Source organism: Leucoraja erinacea, unplaced genomic scaffold, assembly GCF_028641065.1.
Source record: "Leucoraja erinacea ecotype New England unplaced genomic scaffold, Leri_hhj_1 Leri_108S, whole genome shotgun sequence".
NCBI lineage: Eukaryota > Metazoa > Chordata > Chondrichthyes > Rajiformes > Rajidae > Leucoraja > Leucoraja erinaceus.
Window position 1 is genome coordinate 297,317 of NW_026575330.1, and position 7,503 is coordinate 304,819.

The 7,503-nt window shown below is 49.3% G+C and overlaps 1 long non-coding RNA gene across 1 annotated transcript; it reads right to left on the minus strand.

The window, feature by feature from the left end:
- Positions 1-2,249: 2,249 nt before the first annotated feature.
- LOC129715276 (uncharacterized) lies at positions 2,250-7,467 on the minus strand. Its single transcript, XR_008726473.1, has 2 exons — positions 5,265-7,467; positions 2,250-4,934 (listed from the first exon to the last, which is right to left on the minus strand). It is a non-coding gene; the product is annotated as an uncharacterized LOC129715276 (long non-coding RNA).
- Positions 7,468-7,503: the final 36 nt, after the last annotated feature.

Here is a 7,503-nt window from a genome sequence, read left to right on the forward strand (position 1 = left end):
ATCAAAACTCGTGGTAAGCACGGAGAATGAACGTAGCGGGTACTTCGGAGCTCGGCGAAGTCTCTTAGCGGCTCGTAACGCTAACGGCAGGCACTCGGGAAGACTCGCTAACGGCAGGTAAGCTCGGGAAGACTCGCTAACGGCAGGTAAGCTCGGGAAGACTCATGAAGATTTTTCAACAAAAATTGCAGGTAATGGGCCCCGAGTACCGACAAGTGGCCATTACTGTAAATCTCCGAGTTCGAATCAGGGCAAACTCGGGAGAGCTCTTGGAATGAACTCGTACCGTGGGACAGGGCTTTAATCATGTAGTCTTTCCGCTGAATGGTTAGCATGCAACAAAAAAAGCTTTTCACTGTACTTGGGTACATGTGACAATAAACTATAAACTAGAACCTCAGGGATTCAATGATGCTTTGCCACATGTACCTGGGTACAAATTATTTGTTTTTGCATACAATCCAGTAAAATCATATTATAGATGAGTACTCTATATGACTGTAGTACTCTAGCGTAAGAATAGTAGACTTTAGAGATACAGCGTGCAAACAGGCCCTTCAGTCCACGCCGACCAGCGATCACCCCGTACACAAACTCTATCCTACACGGGCAGGTGGGACGAGTGTAGCTGGGACACGTTGGTCGGTGTGGGCAAGTTGGGCCAAAGGGTCTGTCGGTATGTCTAGGGGGTAAACTATGAGAGTGTTTGCCCGCATTTATTAAGCATACACTTAACCAAAACCAGGGCATTGAACTCTGACCTCATTGATCTAATCGTCAACTGTGAATTTATGGAATTCCCTGCCACAGAGGGCAGTAGAGGCCAAGTCACTGGATGGATTTAAGAGAGAGTTAGATAGAGCTCTAGGGGCTAGTGGAGTCAAGAGATATGGAGAGAAGGCAGGCATGGGTTATTGATAGGGGATGATCAGCCATGATCACAATGAATGGCGGTGCTGGCTCGAAGGGCCGAATGGCCTCCTCCTGCACTTACTTTCTATGTTTCTATGTCATATTGACTGATTGAAAGATCTTGTCAGGACCTGGAGACTTATCCACTTTTATAATTTTCAAAAGTGTCAGTACTTCCTCTTCTTTTGAATCTCATAGTTTCCACAGCTACTCTACTTGTTTCCCTTACCTCACATAATTCAATATCCTTCTCCTTGGTTAATACCGAAGAAAAGAAATTGTCCAAAAGGTGCATCGAGTCCATGCCGACCATCGATCACCCATTCACACCAGTTCATTTGTTATCCCACTTCCCGTCCACTCCCGACACACTCTGGCTATTTTGAAGAGGCCAATTCTCCCGCAAACCCTTTGTACGTCTTTGGGAATTGGGAGCAAACCGGAGCACCTGGAGGAAACCCACGCGGTAACAGGGGGATCGTGCAAACTCCACACAGACAGTCAGGATCCTGCAGTTGCGCGGCAGTGGCTCTCCCAGCTGGGCCTCTGTGCTGCCCGACGTAGCACAGAATCAACAAGTTTTAAATGTGTATATGTGGGGGGGCGGGGGAACCCGTTTAAAATCTCTTCCCTGTTCGGGAGACCCGACCTTTTCCCTGTCGGGTCTCCATTGTCGTTGGGGCCTAGCACCGTGGAGTGGCCTCCAACCTGAACGACCCGGGGGCTCGGGAGACTGCGGAGCTGCGGACTACTCACCATCGTGGGGCTGGCTGGCCTCGGAGCGTGGGGAGCAGTGGTGACTCGCTGCTGCGACTCGACTCCTGGGGCTCGGAGGCTCCAGCCGCAGCCGCAGGTCCGGTGGACTGGGACAACGGGAGCTCGCGGGTCCGGGTGGAGAGACCGCTTCCCGGAGCTCCCGCAACGCGACTTCTCCAGCCCGTGTCGCGGGGTTGGAAAGACCCGGAGCGGGGACGAACATCGCCCGGCGCGGCTTCATGGCCGTGGGACATTCCAGCGCCCACCGGGGGTTCCAACCGAGACTTTTAGACCGGGAGCAGGGCCGTAAATCGCCCGGCACGGCCTAAAATGGCCGTGGGACTTATCATCGCCCACCTGGGGCCTGGATATCGGGAGAGACATGGAGAACAGGGGAGAGAAAAGACTTTGCCTTCCATCATGGATGGATGTTTGTGTGAATTAAATTGTGTGTATGTCTGTAGGACATTGTCTTTGTTTGTATGGCTGTGGAAACAGAATTTCGTTTGAGCCTCACTGGGGCTCAAATGACAATAAATTGTATTGTATTGTACAGAAGACAATTGACAGTGAAGAAAACCAAGAATTCAAAACTGCTTTATTTTGTAGAGTCGTAAGCTGTCCATGTGCAGTATCTTCATTCAGACAATCTACCATATTCCCATAGCAAGTGCCACCAAGTTTAAGATGGATGCCATTCCCATCAATTATAAAAGGCCATGAATAAATATTGGAACAATCTTCTTACGCCTTCAAACATCGGAGACCGCCACTTCACCGCACCAGTTTTGTCCTGTAAATCGTGAAATAATGCAAACACCAACTCACACACCCAAAGTTCGCCCGCACCAGAGGACATTTAATTGTGCAATACGATAAAACCCGACAATAAAACTCCTGATGTGAAGTACGTGTGGCCCCATAGCAGAAGTGTCCACGTCGCGGGGGCTGGAAGCTGGAAGTATCCCGAGCTAAATCTGCTACCACCACCATCTATTGCAGGGGTCGGCAACCTGTGGCCCCCGGGCCGAATCCGGCCCGTAACCCGAAATCATCCGGCCCGCAGACTTCCGTCATCTCCGGTACCTGAAATGTTTAAGAAATAACTGCAGACGCTGAAAAATCGATGGTAGTAAAAAAATGCTGGAGTGAGTTCCTCCAGCATTTTTTTTCTACCTCCGGTACCTGGAAGGTGATTTGGTGGTATCGCATCCTGCACCTTCTGCGTCTGGGCTTCGCTGTCGGGATCGGGGTTGTCCGTAGGCCGGGGACGAGCGAGTGTGAGTATTTGAGCTCAGTGCTCCGGGTGGAGTCCTCGAAGGGGCGGGATACATGTGTACACGTGGTAGATGAGTTCCGCCATCCACTCACAGACATGAGTCCCGGTCCCTATGCAGAACAGGGTTGCCAACCACTGATCTATTGCGACAAGTGATGGCTCCCACTGATTGGCGCCGGATGTTTGCGCCCTTTTCAGGACGAACGATGGCAGCGAGGTCAACATTTGAAACACGGAAGATGGACACGAAAGAAGAAGGAGTACTTGCGATACAAGTTATTCAATTCAACGTCGGGAGGGGTCTAGAAGGGACGTTAAAACAGTACTAGGTAAAGACCACGCAGATTCCATAATTTCTGTACAAATCTCCTCTCCTTCTAAAGGTAAGACTCCAAATGCTGGAGTAGCACAATGGGTCTCTGGAGAAAAGGAACGGGTGATCGGAACCCTTCTTCAGACCTGGAATGGTCACCAATCCCTTTTCTCCAGAGATGCTACCTGACTCGCTGAGTTACTCCAGCATTTTCATAAGTGATAGAAGCAGAATAAGGCCATTCGGCCCATCGAGTCTACTAAGCCATTCAATCACGGCTGATCTACCTTTCTTTAGTTTAGTTACATTTAGAGATACAGCACGGAAACAGGTGTTTAAGGAGGAACTGCAGATGCTGGAAAATCGAAGGTAGACAAAAGTGCTGGAGAAACTCAGCGGGTGCAGCAGCATCTATGGAGCGAAGGAAATAGGCGACGTTTCGGGCCGAAATCGGGCGGGAATAGGAAGAAAGTGGGGTGCCCGTCGGAAACCCAACCAATCCCGGGGGAGACTGTGCAAACTCCACACAGGCAGCACTGGAGTTCAGGACCTCAGTTATAGGACTGACTGCATCAACACTGTACCAGGGGAAAGGTTCCACGGCATCAAGTGTGTTGCGTTTCCACAGTGGATGTGGTGAGATTCAAACTCATGCTTCAGGTTATCCATCATTGAGTCAAAGAGTCATACAGCATGGAAACAGGTCCTTCAGCCCAACTTGCCCACGTCGACCAACATGTCCCATCTACACTAGCCCCACCTGCCTGAGTTTGGCCCATATCCCTCTGAATCTGTCCTATCCATCCACACATCTAAATGTTCTTAAACCTTGCAATAGTCCCTGCCTCTGTTCCAGATGAACTCCTGTGTATACACATAGATACATAGACAATGGGTGCAGGAGGAGGCCATTTGGCCCTTCGAGCCAACACCACCATTCAATGTGATCATGGCTGATCATCCACAATCAGTACCCCGTTCCTGCCTTCTCCCCATATCCCTTGACTCCGCTAGCTCTAAGAGCTCTATCTAACTCTCTTTTGAATGCATCCAGTGAATTGGCCTCCACTGCCTTCTGAGACAGAGAATTGTACAAATTGACAACTCTTAGGGTGAAAAAGTCTTTCCTCATTTAGTTTAGTATAGAGATACAGCACGGAAACAGGCCCTTCGGCCCACTGGGTCCGCTCCGACCCGCGATCCACACACATTAACACTATCCCACACCCACTCGGGACAATTTTTACATTTACACCAAGCCAATTAACCTACAAGCCTGTACGTCTTTTGAGTGTGGGAGGAAACCGAAGATCTCAGAGAAAACCCGCGCAGGTCACGGGGAGAAGGAACAGACTCCGTGCAGAGAGCACCCGTAGTTGGGATCGAACCCTGGTCTCCGGTGCTGCATTCGCTGTAAGGCAGTAACTCTACCGCTGCGCCACCGTGACCACCTATGATGTGCTTGCCTTCATCGGTCAGTATAAGAGTCAGGAAGTCGTGTTACAGCTTTATACAACTTTGGTCGGGCTACATTTGGAGTATTATGTGAGGATTCTGATGACCCCATTACAGGAAGGATGTTTTGAGGTTTTGATGAAGACACAGAGGAGGTTTACCGGAATACTGTTATCAGGCCAATACCTTTATCAGGCCAATTAATCAAGCCAAATTAACCTACAAACCGTGTTTAAGAGGGAACTGCAGATGCTGGAGAATCGAAGGTTACACAAAAAAGCTGGAGAAACTCAGCGGGTGCAGCAGCATCTATGGAGCGAAGGAAATAGGCAACGTTTCGGGCCGAAACCCTTCTTCAGACTGATCGGGGGCGGGGGTGGGTGGGGACAAGAAAGGGAAAAGGAGGAGGAGCCCGAAGGCTGGGGGATGGGAGGAGACAGCAGGGGGGCTGAGGAAGGGGTGGAGACAGCAAGGACTAACAAAATTGGGAGAATTCGATGTTCATGCCCCCGGGGTGCAGACTCCCCAAACGGAATATGAGGTGCAAACCTACAAACCTGTACGGCTTTGGGATGTGGGAGGAAACCAAAGATCTCAGAGAAAACCCGCGCAGGTCAACTTCATTCTAAAAGGCCTTATTCTTATATAAGTGTCCCCTGGTTCTGGACTCCCCGAACATCAGGAACATGTTTCCTGCATCTAGCGTATGTTGAAAGGCATTTACAGGTATGACTAACAACATTCTGGAAAAATATAGAAATCCATCCACTTTTTTTGTTGAAAGCATTCAAGTAAAAAATATACATTTTTAAAGAAAAACATATAAATGCTACATCCCAGAAGTTTACCCAAGATCAATAAACCTTTGACACAAGTTTGTGAACGGTTCCACAGTGGCGCCAATAGAAAACCCACCAGGAATGAGCAGGTTTAACTACGATGAGCGTTTGTCGGCAGTGGGCGGCACGACTCACGTGGCAGTGGCCTCTGCAGTCCGTCTGTATTGTTAATTATTTTTTGTCTCGTTTGAATGTAGTTTTTATTTATTTTTTTGTGTATGTGTGTGTGTGTGGGGGGCGGGGGTTGGGGGAAACTTTAAAAAATCTATCCCCTGCACAGAGAACCCGACCTTTTCCCTGTCGGGTCTCCGTTGTCGTTGGAGCCTAGCACTGTGGAGCGGCCTCCAGCAGGAACGACCTGGGGCTCCAGTCGCAGAGCCTGCGGACCTACTCACCATCGTAGAGCTGGCCGAGTTCGGAGCGGGAGGAGCGGAGGTGGCGCGCTGCTGCGACCCGACCCCGGGGATTCGGAGGCTCCAACCGCAGGTCTGGTGGACAGTGACACCGGGAGCCCGCGGGTCCCTGCTGGGAGAACGCTTTTCGGGGCTTCCCCAACGGCGACTACACCCGCCCGAGTTGCAGGGTTGAAGATTACCTGGAGCGGGGCCTTACATCGCCGCCCCGAGCGGCTTGGAACGGCTGCGGGACTTTGCTAGCGCCCGCCGGGGGCTCCAACACCAAGACCCGGAGCGTGGCCTTGCATCACCCAGCGCGGTGTTAATGGCCACGGGACAATTACCATCGCCCGCCGGGGGCTTTGACTCTGACATTGGGAGGGGAATGGGGAGTGCAGGGGAGAGATAAGTCTTTGCCTTCCATCACAGCGAGGAGCAGATGCGCTGTGATGGATGTTTGTGTAAATTGTGTTGTGTCTTGGGTCTTTCTTGTGTGTATGACTGCAGAAACAACATTTCATTTCAACCACTATGACAAATAAATTGTATTGTATTGTGTATTGTGTATTGTGGCCTGTACTCGCTGGAGTTCAGAAGAATGAAGGGGGACCTCATTAGAACGAACACAATAGTGAAAGGCTTGGATAGAGTGGATGTTTCCACTAGTGGGAGAGTCTAGGACCAGAGGACACAGCCTCAGAATTAAAGGACATTCTTTTTGGAAGGAGTATTTAGTCTGTCATCCTCTGGTCTATGTGTGGAATTCTTTGCAGTGGAGGCCAAGTCAGTTGATATTTTTAATGCAGAGATAGATAGATTCTTGATTTGTTATGAGGTTATGGGGAGAAGGCAAAGGGTTAGGAGGGAGAGATAGATCAGCCATGATTGAAAGGCGTAGACTTGATGGGCTGAATGGCCTAATTCCACTCCTATCCCTTATGACCTTATGACCAGTCCACATGTTAATTACATTTCATCAACATTTCATCAATGCATAACCAATAATGTTCAACCAAGATGTATCACACTCCTTGTGCTACAAATTTAACATTGACGAAGGATTTCCAAGAACTCATCGATATTTACACTTGTCTCAAGAGGACAGTACCAGTGAAATCTCAATTCAGTAGCGCACCGAAGCAAAGGTTCTGGCAATTAAACCACGAGTTGACGTTTTAAATAGACGTCAAGAAACACAAAATTACACCCCATCATAAATAAGCCAGGTGTCCAAAAACCAGCGCAGATGAAAAAAAAACCAAACCAAAATCACATCTGAATTACAGTGAACATATCGGAAAACTGAAGCTGAACCCAAGAAATCTGATGTTGGACCACAGCCATGTGTATCCTGTCTCCGATGAACAGTTTGTTCCTTCCAACAGGTGCGTTGATTGAAGGTTGGGGTGGGTGAATGCTAGGATTAAGAATACGCCACAGACAAGTAGATTAATTGGACATGTGTAGCTCCGGGCAACAGTACACATCACAACAGAGTTTTATTGAGTCGTACAGTGTGGAAACACGCCCCCATCAGTCAAACCTGCCCACACC